Source organism: Solanum verrucosum, unplaced genomic scaffold, assembly GCF_900185275.1.
Source record: "Solanum verrucosum unplaced genomic scaffold, falcon-dt-bn FXZP01000451.1, whole genome shotgun sequence".
NCBI lineage: Eukaryota > Viridiplantae > Streptophyta > Magnoliopsida > Solanales > Solanaceae > Solanum > Solanum verrucosum.
Window position 1 is genome coordinate 1 of NW_026020337.1, and position 15,996 is coordinate 15,996.

The 15,996-nt window shown below is 48.5% G+C and overlaps 2 pseudogenes; both read left to right on the top strand.

Annotated features, from left to right (window-relative positions):
* Positions 1-630: 630 nt before the first annotated feature.
* On the top strand, positions 631-7,160 carry LOC125836867 (uncharacterized; annotated as a pseudogene).
* A 700-nt stretch (positions 7,161-7,860) lies between these two features.
* LOC125836866 (uncharacterized) lies at positions 7,861-15,989 on the top strand (annotated as a pseudogene).
* The last annotated feature ends 7 nt before the right edge of the window (positions 15,990-15,996 follow it).

The window sequence follows — 15,996 nt, forward strand, 5'->3', positions numbered from 1 at the left end:
TTTTTGTGTTTTGGAGCTTATGAACCTTGAACGATCATTTTCGATCAAAAGTTCAAGAAGATGACATCGGAATCAAATTCTGACGAATCCATCAGCTCCGTAAGGGTCATTTTAGGCTAGTAGCATGGTCGACATGACTCCCGAGGTTTTCAGTGTGAGTCGGTGCGATTAGGCGTTTTCACTTTAAGTTTAAGTCTAAGATTGACTTTGGTCAACATTCTGAGTAAACGCACTCGGATGACTATTCCGTCAATGCGGTTAGCTCCAGAATGTCGAGTTTGGTCTAGATTGACCCTTCTTTTGTGTCCCGAGGTTTTTGATATCTTTTCGAGCCCTTTTGTGGGTTTTGACTTAAAATGGCCTTTGGAAGTGGGACCCACTTTTTATCGAGATGACCTTTAATCGAAATTTCGACTTCTCCGTTGAGTCCGGAATATCGAATTTGGTATGGTTGCATATGTTTCTGGTATGCTCGTGTGCTTTCTTTTCTTATCCGTTTTGACCTCTCTGTGTCTAGATTCTATCCTTTCTTATTGTTTTTACCTTTTTTGCTCAGTAGGCCTGTGATGCCTACTGAGAACCTGTTGTGTTGGTACTCATGCTATGCTCTGCATCTATTTCGTGATGCAGGTCCCAGTACCAGTTACCAGCGGTGATTAGTTCCAGCCTTCTTTTGCAGCTGTGATTCGGAGACAAGGGCGAGCACTTGGCGTTTTGGGGTTTGTTCTGTCTCCTTCTTTTGTTTTAGCTAGTCTTGTTGCCTTTGAGAAACGCTCTGTTGTGGTCCACTTTTGGGACTTGTACTCTTTATTAGATAGCTCTGTACTAGTGACTTCTAGGTTCTGGGAGGAATTTCTGTATATATTTATTTTCGGTTGCTTCCGTCTTGTTATTCTTGTTTAGATTATTGTTTTCGCTAGTTTCTGCTCTTTTGCTCATTGCTTGATGTTCTGGGTTACGGGTTGGCTTACCTACTGGTAGGGTATAGTAGGTGCCATCATGAATCGAGAAATCGGGTCGTAACAAATTGGTATCAGTGCCTCAGGTCCACCGGTCTCACTTGTATAGAGCTAACGTCTAGTAGAGTCTTATGGATCGGTGCGGAGACGTCCGTAACTTATCTTCGGGAGGCTACAGAATGTCCTTAGAAAGATTTCCTCTTCTGTTTCACTTTCGTGCAGCATGTGTCTTATTGGTTCCTTAAAATCTCACTTGTATCACTCTTTCGCATGATGGTTCACTCACGAGGTGGCGCGACCGGGGGTGATGCACCCAGGCCTGCAGAAGAGCCCCAGCTTGGGGTAGACGCCGACCCCGAGGTCGAGAGAGGGCCGCAGCATCAGTCCAGGAGTGAGAGGAGGATCCAGAGCCAGTAGCAGACCCTTCAGCACTTCGTATACCAGATCAGCCGGTGGGGCCGGGCCATCCCAGCCGCCACCCGGACTAGTTTTGACTCCAGATCTCCAGGCCGCTATTGCTCAGCTCTTAGGTGTGCTTGGGGGATGCAGCAGCCACCCGCCCCAGCTACACCAGCACTAGTACCGCAGGATCAGCCTACAGTGAGGCACCTCATGTCCAGATACCACCTGAGGGAGTACAGCCCTTGGCAGCGGACAGACCTATGCCGCTTGAGGACCAGAAGATGCTTGGTGTGTTTCTCAGGTTGACACCACCGAGGTTTTCTGGGGCAGTGGGTGAGGATGCCCACGAGTTTCTTACTACCTGTCGTGAGAGGCTTCACACTTTGGGCCTTGTGAAGTCTAGAGGGGCCGACTTCATTGCTTACCAGCTAGATGGGCCAGCCAGGCAGTGGTGGCGCGCGCACATTCATTCAGACCAGGCCAGTGGGATCTCCACCGGTATCATAGGATGAGTTTTCTGAGGCCTTCTTGGCCAAATTTATCCCTCGTAGCGTCAGAGACCGCCTCAGGGATCAGTTCTGCAGGTTGGAGCAGGGCTCCATGTCGGTGGCAGAGTACGAGACTAGGTTCCACGAGCTCTCCCGTCATGCCGAGATGATATTACCTACAGAGGAGGAGAGAGTTAGGTGCTTTGTTCGTGGGTTGAGATTGCAGCTTCGGCTTGAGACCCAATCCTTAGTTTCTGCGGGTCGATCCTCTTTAGACGTAGTTGACCATGCTAGTACTATGGAGCATCTTCATCGCGAGGCCCAAGAGGGTAGCGAGAAGAGGGCTAGGCATGAGGGCAGCTACAGTGACTCCCGCCCTAGGTCTAGAGATTATCATGACAGGGCCAGACGACGGTTTCGACAGGGTCAGTCTAGCAGACCTACACAGGCCTCTCTTCAGGCATCAGATCGTTGTCGGAGTGAGGCTAGTTCGAGTCAGGGCCGCGAGGTGTTTCAGTCGGGTTCTTCAGGCCATAGTAGTCGTTCTTCTGGGAGTCGCCCTCGACAGGGTTTCTATGAGTGTGGTGAGATGGATCAATGGGCCAGGGACTGCCCTCAGCATAGTAGGATTGCTCCCGCTCCTCATGCAGCTCCCCCAGCTTTACCAGCACCTCCAGCTAGAGGCCGTGGCCAGGGTCAGGACCATAGAGGTGGTCAGTAAGGTATACGGGGTGGTCCCCGAGGAGGCAGGTCAGGTGGTAGGTTCGATGGTCAGGGCAGAGGCAGACATAGCCATTTCTACGCAGCTCCAGCGAGGGCGGAGGCTGAGGCTGAGGCATCAGACGATCTGATCACAGGTACTATTCTTTTATGCCAGTAACCCGCCTTGACTTTATTTGATCCAGGCTCTACTTTTTCGTATGTTTCTGTTTACTATGCCTCTCGATTGAGTATGATGTCTGAGCCTCTGGTAGCGCCGTTGCGTGTGTCGACCCCCGTGGGTGAGTCTTTAGTAGTGGATCAGGTATTTCGAACTTGCTTAGTTACTATCAAGGGGCGTGACACCCGGGCTAACCTTATATTGCTTGACATGGTTGATTTCGATGTGATTCTGGGCATGGATTGGTTATCCCCTTATCGCGCTGTTTTAGATTGCTTTTCTAAGACCATTACCTTAACCATTCATGGTATCCCTCCGGTGGTGTGGCAGGGATCTCGTGGTAGCACACCAGTTTGGGTTATCTCTTTTATTCGTGCTAGGAGGCTAGTGGCTAGTGGATGGTTATCATATTTGGCCTATGTGCGTGATGTGAGTAGGGAGGTTCCTCCGGTTGAGTCAGTTCCTGTTGTTCGTGACTTTTAGATATGTTTCCTACTAACCTACCTGGCCTACCCCCAGAGCGTGATATTGATTTTCCTATTGAGCTTGAGCCAGGTACTCGGCCTATTTCTATTCCGCCATATCGGATGGCTCCTGCAGAGCTCAAGGAGCTCAGTGTTCAGCTTCAGGATCTCTTGGGTAAGGGATTTATCAAACCTAGTGTATTACCTTGGGGCAATCCCGTTCTTTTTGTTAAGAAGAAAGACGGTACTATGCGCATGTGCATTGACTATAGACAGTTGAATAAGGTGACAATGAAGAATCGATATCATCTGCCTAGGATCGATGACCTATTTGACCAGCTACAGGGAGCTTCAGTGTTCTCTAAGATTGATTTGAGGTCCAGTTACCACCAGTTGAGGATTAGGGCAGCGGACATCCCTAAGACTGCATTTAGGACCCGTTATGGCCATTATGAGTTCTTGGTGATGTCATTTGGGTTGACTAATGCCCCTGTTGCCTTTATGGACTTGATGACGTGTGTGTTCAGGCCTTATATTGATTCCTTTGTCATAGTCTTCATTGATGATATTTTGATATACTCGCGGAGTAGGTGTGATCATGAGCAGCATTTGAGAGTTGTGCTCCAGACTTTGATAGATCAGCGGCTTTATGCCAACTTCTCAAAGTGCCAGTTTTGGTTAGACTCTGTAGCGTTCTTAGGGCATGTTGTATCTAAGGAGGGCATTATGGTAGATCCGGCGAAGATTGAGGCTATTCGTGATTGGGCTAGGCCAACCTCAGTTACTGAGATTCGAAGCTTCGTCGGACTAGCAGGCTACTACAGACGATTTGTGGAGGGTTTCTCTACCTTGGCAGCACCTCTGACTCGGTTGACTCGTGTTGATGTTCCCTTTGTTTGAGGCTCAAGGAGTTATTGACCACCGCTCCTATATTGACTCTTCCAGTTAAGGGGAGGGCTTCACGGTTTATTGTGACGCATCCGGTGTTGGTTTGGGTTGTGTATTGATGCAGCAGGGCCGGGTTATTACTTATGCTCGAGGCAGCTTAAGATTCATGAGCGCAATTACCCCACCCATGACTTAGAGTTGGCGGTGGTAGTTTTCGCACTTAAGATTTGGAGGCACTACTTGTATGGAGTTCGATGTGAGATCTATACCGATCACAGGAGTCTTCAGTACATCATGAGCCAGAGGGACCTTAATTCGAGCCAGCGTCGTTGGATTGAGCTCCTGAAGGACTCTGACCTCTCTATTCTCTATCATCCGGGCAAGGCGAATGTGGTAGCGGACGCCTTGAGCCGAAAGGCGTGATATGGGTAGTCTAGCCTTCATATCTGTTGAGGAGCGACCCTTGTCTATGGACATTCAGTTCTTAGCCAACAGCATGGTTCGGTTGGATATCTCAGATCCTAGACGTGTCTTAGCCCATATGGGAGTTCAGTCTTCCTTGCTTGATAGGATCTGTGGTTGTCAGTTTGAGGATGAGGCCTTGGTGGCCCTTAGAGATCGAGTGTTAGCGGGTGATGGTGGTCAGGCTACCTTAGATCCTGATGGAGTGTTGAGATTCGCCGGCCGCATCTGTGTTCCGAGATTTGGGGATTTGATACGGTTGATACTTTCTGAGGCCCATGAGTCTAGATACTCTATCCATCCGGGCACAGCGAAGATGTATCGTGATTTGAGGCAGCATTACTGGTGGAGTGGCATGAGGAGAGATATTGCTAACTTTGTTTCCCGTTGCTGTGCTGCCAGCAGGTAAAGGCCGACAATTGAGGCCTGGTGGTGAGTTTCAGAGATTACCCATTCCGGAGTGGAAGTGGGAGCGTATCACTATGGACTTCATTGTGGGGTTGCCTCGGACTTCTAGAGGTGTTGACAGCATTTGGGTCATCGTTGATCGATTGACCAAGTCAGCACATTTCCTTCCTGTTCAGTCTTTATTTAGCGCCGAGAGGTTGGCTCATATCTACATTCGGGAGGTGGTTCGACTTCATGGGGTGCCAGTTTCTATTATATCAGATCGGGGTTCTCAGTTCACGTCTAGTTTTTAGAGGACCTTTCAGGATGAGTTGGGCACTCGGGTTGACGTTAGCACAGCTTTCCTCCCGCAGACGGATGGCCAGTCGGAGCGTACTATTCAGGTCCTTGAGGATATGTTGCGGGACTGTGTTATGGATTTTGGAGGTTAGTGGGACCAGTTCTTACCTTTGGCGGAGTTTGCGTCCAACAACAACTACCACTCTAGTATTCAGATGGCCCCATTCGAGGCATTATATGGTAGGCGTTGTCGCTCTCCAGTTGGTTGGTTTGAGTCTACAGAGCCTAGGCCGCGTGGTACAGATTTGCTTCAGGAGGCCCTGGATCAGGTGAGGGTGATTCAGGATAGGCTCAGGCCGGCTCAGAGTAGGCACCAGAGTTATGCGGATCGGAGGCGCCGACCTTTGAGATTTTCTGTTGGTGATCGGGTATTCCTCCGTGTGTCGCCCCTGAAGGGCGTGATGAGGTTTGGGAGGCGGGGCAAGCTTAGCCCTAGGTACATTGGGCCTTTTGAGATACTCCGGACAGTTGGGGAGGTTGCTTATGAGTTGGCCCTACCTCTAGCATTTTCAGCCATCCACCCGGTTTTCCATGTCTCAATGTTGCGGCGTTATGTTCCTAATGAGTCCCATGTGCTCCAGTATGATGCAGTCGAGTTGGATGATCGTTTGACATTTGTAAAGGAGCCAGTTGTCATTCTAGCCAGAGATGTGAGGAGATTGCGCTCGAGAGCCATTCCTGTTGTTAAGGTCCGTTGGAGGCATCATCCAGTCGATGAGGCTACCTGAGAGACCGAGCAGGAGATGCGAGAGCAGTTTCCCATCTTGTTTGAGCCTTCAGGTACTTCCTGACCCTTACTTTCGCGGACGAAAGTCCTTTTTAGTAGTGGATATTGTAATGACCCTCCAGGTCATTTCTGTGTCTTGCCTTCTGTGTGTCGTTTAGAGCGTTCCTGTAGCGACCCCAAGTCATTTATGACTTGCTGGGACTGACAGTTCGGTCACCTGGTCGTTCGTTTGGTCTTGGTGCGAGTTTTTGTGTTTTGGAGCTTATGAACCTTGAACGATCATTTTCGATCAAAAGTTCAAGAAGATGACATCGGAATCCAATTCTGACGAATCCATCAGCTCCGTAAGGGTCATTTTAGGCTAGTAGCATGGTCGACATGACTCCCGAGGTTTTCAGTGTGAGTCGGTGCGATTAGGCGTTTTCACTTTAAGTTTAAGTCTAAGTTTGACTTTGGTCAACATTCTGAGTAAACGCACTCGGATGACTATTCCCTCAATGCGGTTACCTCCAGGATGTCGAGTTTGGTCTAGATTGACCCTTCTTTTGTGTCCCGAGGTTTTTGATATCTTTCCGAGCCCTTTTGTGGGTTTTGACTTAAAATGGCCTTTGGAAGTGGGACCCACTTTTTATCGAGATGACCTTTGATCGAAATTTCGACTTCTCCGTTGAGTCCGGAATATCGAATTTGGTATGGTTGCATATCTCGTTTGCGTGCACGGGGTTCCGAACGAGTTCGGAGCACCCCGTCGGAGTTTTTAAGTTTTGGAAAAATTGCAGCAAATCTGCTATTTATTGCAGAAAAACCAGCAACATTTCCCAAAACTTAAACCCTCATAACTCTCTCATCTTTTGTCCGATTTAGGCGATTCGAAGTGCGGGAGCTTCGTATTTTCGGTGGCTTTGCGGTAGAGTGTTCGGAAGTTGTTGGGTCCACGTGTTCGAGGTAATTTCGCGATAAAACCTGACTGCAGTACTTTTTTCGAGTCTTTAATTTTGGTACTTTTGTTTTGGTCATATCTCACTCATTTTAACTCGGTTTTGGGTGATTCGAAGTCCCAAATGTTGAGAATTATCGTGACTTTGTCGTAGAGTGTTCAATGAGTGCTGGGCACCTTTCGATTCTAGTTTATTCCGAGTTTAGACTACTGCTATACGGTTTCTTTTAGTTGATTAAAGTGTGGTTTCTTGCTTGTTGGTTTTTGCTGTGTTTTGAGCCTCGGATTGTGTTCCAAAACAAGTTTGGAGTGTTGTTTAGGGTCTCTTGACAGAGTCAAATTTGGACAGTTCGGTGCGGGTCCCACGATTCCCGTTTTGACTCCAAAATTGACCAGTCTTCGTTTGTTGTTATTTTGGTGTCTAAATGACCGTAGTAACGTTTGTGACTCTATTTTTGATAGCGGGGCAGCGTTTCGAGACTGTTCGGAAAGGGAAATCTCCGGTAAAGTGATTTGGAGAGCGCGCGATTGGCCTTAAGGTAGGCTACGACTTCCTTTCTTTTAGATTGAGCTTAATTGTGTAAAAATCTGTCGATTGGAGTGAATTGGGGGTGAGTACCAGTTTACTACCTTAGTTTGATTAGTTACCTTATGTTAGGATCGATTGGCCACATTTCGGGTATAGTATCATGTTAACCGGTTTAGTAGAGTTGCATGCTTATGTGCTAAATGTTATTGTATGCTTGTATGTATGTATTGCATGCCTTGTTCATCCTTAACCGTAAGCATGATGTCCTTAGTCTAGGTTAGGCTAGCATTGCCTTAGACTTATGACCCGTGTGTGCTGGATACCCTTGACTTGCTGCCGACGTCGTTCGGATGACTTAGCTCCTTGTAGACTGGAATAGCAGACTTGAGTCTGATAGTTTGAGCCTTAGATTAGGCGTTATCGCTTCTTGCTGCACTTCTGTATCTTCTCTCTCTCATTCTGCGATTCCGACACATTCTCGAAGGTTTGGTGCATCACTCGAGGCGTGGGATTGAGATAGTATAGGCTTGGAGCCTTTTATGTGATATCTTAGAGTGGACGGCGTTCCACGGTGGTTGTTGTTGGATTGAATCCTATTGGAGATACCATCACCCCCGAGGTCGTTCTTTCTAGCTGGGCTGGGAAGTATCGCTGGCTGGGTAGACTCGGTGCATCAGCGATCACCCCCGGGCCTCTCTTTCTAGTTGGACTGGGAGTGTGCTGCTAGCTGGGTGTCCCGGGGTCGCTCTTTCTAGCTGGGCTAGGAGCTGACTGCATGGTAGGACGACTCGCGATATCTACCTCACTCACGAGTCCCTCTTTCTAGCTGGGCTGGGAGTGGACTGTTTGGTTGGGTGCCCCCTAGGGTCACTCTTTCTAGCTGGGCTGGGAGTGCACTGCTGGCTGGTGGAGTCTGATGGATTATCTTAGTTACTTTGGGCTGGGAGCCCGATTTTCTTCTTTTTCAGTAGACTAAGCTTTTTCGTGTACCTGTTGGGCTTATGTGGGTTCGTTCAGGTTTTATTTGAGCTTGTGCAGGAGTGTACCTTCTGGGCATATGGGGGTCCAGTTAAGTTTAGTTTAGTGTACTTAGTTTGTTTCTGGTATGCTCGTGTGCTTTCTTTTCTTATCCGTTTTGACCTCTCTGTGTCTAGATTCTATCCTTTCTTATTGTTTTTACCTTTTTTGCTCAGTCGGCCTGTGATGCCTACTGAGAACCTGTTGTGTTGGTACTCATGCTATGCTCTGCATCTATTTCGTGATGCAGGTCCCAGTACCAGTTACCAGCGGTGATTAGTTCCAGCCTTCTTTTGCAGCTGTGATTCGGAGACAAGGGCGAGCACTTGGCGTTTTGGGGTTTGTTCTGTCTCCTTCTTTTGTTTTAGCTAGTCTTGTTGCCTTTGAGAAACGCTCTGTTGTGGTCCACTTTTGGGACTTGTACTCTTTATTAGATAGCTCTGTACTAGTGACTTCTAGGTTCTGGGAGGAATTTCTGTATATATTTATTTTCGGTTGCTTCCGTCTTGTTATTCTTGTTTAGATTATTGTTTTCGCTAGTTTCTGCTCTTTTGCTCATTGCTTGATGTTCTGGGTTACGGGTTGGCTTACCTACTGGTAGGGTATAGTAGGTGCCATCATGAATCGAGAAATCGGGTCGTAACAAATTGGTATCAGTGCCTCAGGTCCACCGGTCTCACTTGTATAGAGCTAACGTCTAGTAGAGTCTTATGGATCGGTGCGGAGACGTCCGTAACTTATCTTCGGGAGGCTACAGAATGTCCTTAGAAAGATTTCCTCTTCTGTTTCACTTTCGTGCAGCATGTGTCTTATTGGTTCCTTAAAATCTCACTTGTATCACTCTTTCGCATGATGGTTCACTCACGAGGTGGCGCGACCGGGGGTGATGCACCCAGGCCTGCAGAAAGAGCCCCAGCTTGGGGTAGACGCCGACCCCGAGGTCGAGAGAGGGCCGCAGCATCAGTCCAGGAGTGAGAGGAGGATCCAGAGCCAGTAGCAGACCCTTCAGCACTTCGTATACCAGATCAGCCGGTGGGGCCGGGCCATCCCAGCCGCCACCCGGACTAGTTTTGACTCCAGATCTCCAGGCCGCTATTGCTCAGCTCTTAGGTGTGCTTGGGGGATGCAGCAGCCACCCGCCCCAGCTACACCAGCACTAGTACCGCAGGATCAGCCTACAGTGAGGGCACCTCATGTCCAGATACCACCTGAGGGAGTACAGCCCTTGGCAGCGGACAGACCTATGCCGCTTGAGGACCAGAAGATGCTTGGTGTGTTTCTCAGGTTGACACCACCGAGGTTTTCTGGGGCAGTGGGTGAGGATGCCACGAGTTTCTTACTACTTGTCGTGAGAGGCTTCACACTTTGGGCCTTGTGAAGTCTAGAGGGGCCGACTTCATTGCTTACCAGCTAGATGGGCCAGCCAGGCAGTGGTGGCGCGCGCACATTCATTCGGACCAGGCCAGTGGGATCTCCACCGGTATCATGGATGAGTTTTCTGAGGCCTTCTTGGCCAAATTTATCCCTCGTAGCGTCAGAGACCGCCTCAGGGATCAGTTCTGCAGGTTGGAGCAGGGCTCCATGTCGGTGGCAGAGTACGAGACTAGGTTCCACGAGCTCTCCCGTCATGCCGAGATGATATTACCTACAGAGGAGGAGAGAGTTAGGTGCTTTTTCGTGGGTTGAGATTGCAGCTTCGGCTTAAGACCCAATCCTTAGTTTCTGCGGGTCGATCCTTTTTAGACGTAGTTGACCATGCTAGTACTATGGAGCATCTTCATCGCGAGGCCCAAGAGGGTAGCGAGAAGAGGGCTAGGCATGAGGGCAGCTACAGTGCTCCCGCCCTAGGTCTAGAGATTATCATGACAGGGCCAGACGACGGTTTCGACAGGGTCAGTCTAGCAGACCTACACAGGCCTCTCTTCAGGCATCAGATGTGGTCGGAGTGAGGCTAGTTCGAGTCAGGGCCGCGAGGTGTTTCAGTCGGGTTCTTCAGGCCATAGTAGTCGTTCTTCTGGGAGTCGCCCTCGACAGGGTTTCTATGAGTGTGGTGAGATGGATCAATGGGCCAGGGACTGCCCTCAGCATAGTAGGATTGCTCCCGCTCCTCATGCAGCTCCCCCAGCTTTACCAGCACCTCCAGCTAGAGGCCGTGGCCAGGGTCAGGACCGTAGAGGTGGTCAGTAAGGTATACGGGGTGGTCCCCGAGGAGGCAGGTCAGGTGGTAGGTTCGATGGTCAGGGCAGAGGCAGACATAGCCATTTCTACGCAGCTCCAGCGAGGGCGGAAGCTGAGGCTGAGGCATCAGACGATCTGATCACAGGTACTATTCTTTTATGCCAGTAACCCGCCTTGGCTTTATTTGATCCAGGCTCTACTTTTTCGTATGTTTCTGTTTACTATGCCTCTCGATTGAGTATGATGTCTGAGCCTCTGGTAGCGCCGTTGCGTGTGTCGACCCCCGTGGGTGAGTCTTTAGTAGTGGATCAGGTATTTCGAACTTGCTTAGTTACTATCAAGGGGCGTGACACCCGGCTAACCTTATATTGCTTGACATGGTTGATTTCGATGTGATTCTGGGCATGGATTGGTTATCCCCTTATCGCGCTGTTTTAGATTGCTTTTCTAAGACCATTACCTTAACCATTCATGGTATCCCTCCGGTGGTGTGGCAGGGATCTCGTGGTAGCACACCAGTTTGGGTTATCTCTTTTATTCGTGCTAGGAGGCTAGTGGCTAGTGGATGCTTATCATATTTGGCCTATGTGCGTGATGTGAGTAGGGAGGTTCCTCCGGTTGAGTCAGTTCCTGTTGTTCGTGACTTTTAGATGTGTTTCCTACTAACCTACCTGGCCTACCCCCAGAGCGTGATATTGATTTTCCTATTGAGCTTGAGCCAGGTACTCGGCCTATTTCTATTCCGCCATATCGGATGGCTCCTGCAGAGCTCAAGGAGCTCAGTGTTCAGCTTCAGGATCTCTTGGGTAAGGGATTTATCAAACCTAGTGTATTACCTTGGGGCAATCCCGTTCTTTTTGTTAAGAAGAAAGACGGTACTATGCGCATGTGCATTGACTATAGACAGTTGAATAAGGTGACAATGAAGAATCGATATCATTTGCCTAGGATCGATGACCTATTTGACCAGCTACAGGGAGCTTCAGTGTTCTCTAAGATTGATTTGAGGTCCAGTTACCACCAGTTGAGGATTAGGGCAGCGGACATCCCTAAGACTGCATTTAGGACCCGTTATGGCCATTATGAGTTCTTGGTGATGTCATTTGGGTTGACTAATGCCCCTGTTGCCTTTATGGACTTGATGACGTGTGTGTTCAGGCCTTATATTGATTCCTTTGTCATAGTCTTCATTGATGATATTTTGATATACTCGCGGAGTAGGTGTGATCATGAGCAGCATTTGAGAGTTGTGCTCCAGACTTTGATAGATCAGCGGCTTTATGCCAACTTCTCAAAGTGCCAGTTTTGGTTAGACTCTGTAGCGTTCTTAGGGCATGTTGTATCTAAGGAGGGCATTATGGTAGATCCGGCGAAGATTGAGGCTATTCGTGATTGGGCTAGGCCAACCTCAGTTACTGAGATTCGGAGCTTCGTCGGACTAGCAGGCTACTACAGACGATTTGTGGAGGGTTTCTCTACCTTGGCAGCACCTCTGACTCGGTTGACTCGTGTTGATGTTCCCTTTGTTTGAGGCTCAAGGAGTTATTGACCACCGCTCCTATATTGACTCTTCCAGTTAAGGGGAGGGCTTCACGGTTTATTGTGACGCATCCGGTGTTGGTTTGGGTTGTGTATTGATGCAGCAGGGCCGGGTTATTACTTATGCTCGAGGCAGCTTAAGATTCATGAGCGCAATTACCCCACCCATGACTTAGAGTTGGCGGCGGTAGTTTTCGCACTTAAGATTTGGAGGCACTACTTGTATGGAGTTCGATGTGAGATCTATACCGATCACAGGAGTCTTCAGTACATCATGAGCCAGAGGGACCTTAATTCGAGCCAGCGTCGTTGGATTGAGCTCCTGAAGGACTCTGACCTCTCTATTCTCTATCATCCGGGCAAGGCGAATGTGGTAGCGGACGCCTTGAGCCGAAAGGCGGTGAGTATGGGTAGTCTAGCCTTCATATCTGTTGAGGAGCGACCCTTGTCTATGGACATTCAGTTCTTAGCCAATAGCATGGTTCGGTTGGATATCTCAGATCCTAGACGTGTCTTAGCCCATATGGGAGTTCAGTCTTCCTTGCTTGATAGGATCTGTGGTTGTCAGTTTGAGGATGAGGCCTTGGTGGCCCTTAGAGATCGAGTGTTAGCGGGTGATGGTGGTCAGGCTACCTTAGATCCTGATGGAGTGTTGAGATTCGCCGGCCGCATCTGTGTTCCGAGATTTGGGGATTTGATACGGTTGATACTTTCTGAGGCCCATGAGTCTAGATACTCTATCCATCCGGGCACAGCGAAGATGTATCGTGATTTGAGGCAGCATTACTGGTGGAGTGGCATGAGGAGAGATATTGCTAACTTTGTTTCCCGTTGCTTGTGCTGCCAGCAGGTAAAGGCCGAGCAATTGAGGCCTGGTGGTGAGTTTCAGAGATTACCCATTCCGGAGTGGAAGTGGGAGCGTATCACTATGGACTTCATTGTGGGGTTGCCTCGGACTTCTAGAGGTGTTGACAGCATTTGGGTCATCGTTGATCGATTGACCAAGTCAGCACATTTCCTTCCTGTTCAGTCTTTATTTAGCGCCGAGAGGTTGGCTCATATCTACATTCGGGAGGTGGTTCGACTTCATGGGGTGCCAGTTTCTATTATATCAGATCGGGGTTCTCAGTTCACGTCTAGTTTTTAGAGGACCTTTCAGGATGAGTTGGGCACTCGGGTTGACGTTAGCACAGCTTTCCTCCCGCAGACGGATGGCCAGTCGGAGCGTACTATTCAGGTCCTTGAGGATATGTTGCGGGACTGTGTTATGGATTTTGGAGGTTAGTGGGACCAGTTCTTACCTTTGGCGGAGTTTGCGTACAACAACACCTACCACTCTAGTATTCAGATGGCCCCATTCGAGGCATTATATGGTAGGCGTTGTCGCTCTCCAGTTGGTTGGTTTGAGTCTACAGAGCCTAGGCCGCGTGGTACAGATTTGCTTCAGGAGGCCCTGGATCAGGTGAGGGTGATTCAGGATAGGCTCAGGCCGGCTCAGAGTAGGCACCAGAGTTATGCGGATCGGAGGCGCCGACCTTTGAGATTTTCTGTTGGTGATCGGGTATTCCTCCGTGTGTCGCCCATGAAGGGCGTGATGAGGTTTGGGAGGCGGGGCAAGCTTAGCCCTAGGTACATTGGGCCTTTTGAGATACTCCGGACAGTTGGGGAGGTTGCTTATGAGTTGGCCCTACCTCTAGCATTTTCAGCCATCCACCCGGTTTTCCATGTCTCAATGTTGCGGCGTTATGTTCCTATGAGTCCCATGTGCTCCAGTATGATGCAGTCGAGTTGGATGATCGTTTGACATTTGTAAAGGAGCCAGTTGTCATTCTAGCCAGAGATGTGAGGAGATTGCGCTCGAGAGCCATTCCTGTTGTTAAGGTCCGTTGGAGGCATCATCCAGTCGATGAGGCTACCTGAGAGACCGAGCAGGAGATGCGAGAGCAGTTTCCCATCTTGTTTGAGCCTTCAGGTACTTCCTGACCCTTACTTTCGCGGACGAAAGTCCTTTTTAGTAGTGGATATTGTAATGACCCTCCAGGTCATTTCTGTGTCTTGCCTTCTGTGTGTCGTTTAGAGCGTTCCTGTAGCGACCCCAAGTCATTTATGACTTGCTGGGACTGACAGTTCGGTCACCTGGTCGTTCGTTTGGTCTTGGTGCGAGTTTTTGTGTTTTGGAGCTTATGAACCTTGAACGATCATTTTCGATCAAAAGTTCAAGAAGATGACATCGGAATCCAATTCTGACGAATCCATCAGCTCCGTAAGGGTCATTTTAGGCTAGTAGCATGGTCGACATGACTCCCGAGGTTTTCAGTGTGAGTCGGTGCGATTAGGCGTTTTCACTTTAAGTTTAAGTCTAAGTTTGACTTTGGTCAACATTCTGAGTAAACGCACTCGGATGACTATTCCCTCAATGCGGTTAGCTCCAGAATGTCGAGTTTGGTCTAGATTGACCCTTCTTTTGTGTCCCGAGGTTTTTGATATCTTTCCGAGCCCTTTTGTGGGTTTTGACTTAAAATGGCCTTTGGAAGTGGGACCCACTTTTTATCGAGATGACCTTTGATCGAAATTTCGACTTCTCCGTTGAGTCCGGAATATCGAATTTGGTATGGTTGCATATCTCGTTTGCGTGCACGGGGTTCCGAACGAGTTCGGAGCACCCCGTCGGAGTTTTTAAGTTTTGGAAAAATTGCAGCAAATCTGCTATTTATTGCAGAAAAACCAGCAACATTTCCCAAAACTTAAACCCTCATAACTCTCTCATCTTTTGTCCGATTTAGGCGATTCGAAGTGCGGGAGCTTCGTATTTTCGGTGGCTTTGCGGTAGAGTGTTCGGAAGTTGTTGGGTCCACGTGTTTCGAGGTAATTTCGCGATAAAACCTGACTGCAGTACTTTTTTCGAGTCTTTAATTTTGGTACTTTTGTTTTGGTCATATCTCACTCATTTTAACTCGGTTTTGGGTGATTCGAAGTCCCAAATATTGAGAATTATCGTGACTTCGTCGTAGAGTGTTCAATGAGTGCTGGGCACCTTTCGATTCTAGTTCATTCCGAGTTTAGACTACTGCTATACGGTTTCTTTTAGTTGATTAAAGTGTGGTTTCTTGCTTGTTGGTTTTTGCTGTTTTTGAGCCTCGATTGTGTTCCAAAACAAGTTTGGAGTGTTGTTTAGGGTCTCTTGACAGAGTCAAATTTGGACAGTTCGGTGCGGGTCCCACGATTCCCGTTTTGACTCCAAAATTGACCAGTCTTCGTTTGTTGTTATTTTGGTGTCTAAATGACCGTAGTAACGTTTGTGACTCTATTTTTGATAGCGGGGCAGCGTTTCGAGACTGTTCGGAAAGGGAAATCTCCGGTAAAGTGATTTGGAGAGCGCGCGATTGGCCTTAAGGTAGGCTACGACTTCCTTTCTTTTAGATTGAGCTTAATTGTGTAAAAATCTGTCGATTGGAGTGAATTGGGGGTGAGTACCAGTTTACTACTTTAGTTTGATTAGTTACCTTATGTTAGGATCGATTGGCCACATTTCGGGTATAGTATCATGTTAAGCGGTTTAGTAGAGTTGCATGCTTATGTGCTAAATGTTATTGTATGCTTGTATGCTATGTTTGCATGCCTTGTTCATCCTTAACCGTAAGCATGATGTCCTTAGTCTAGGTTAGGCTAGCATTGCCTTAGACTTATGACCCGTGTGTGCTGGATACCCTTGACTTGCTGCCGACGTCGTTCGGATGACTTAGCTCCTTGTAGACTGGAATAGCAGACTTGAGTCTGAT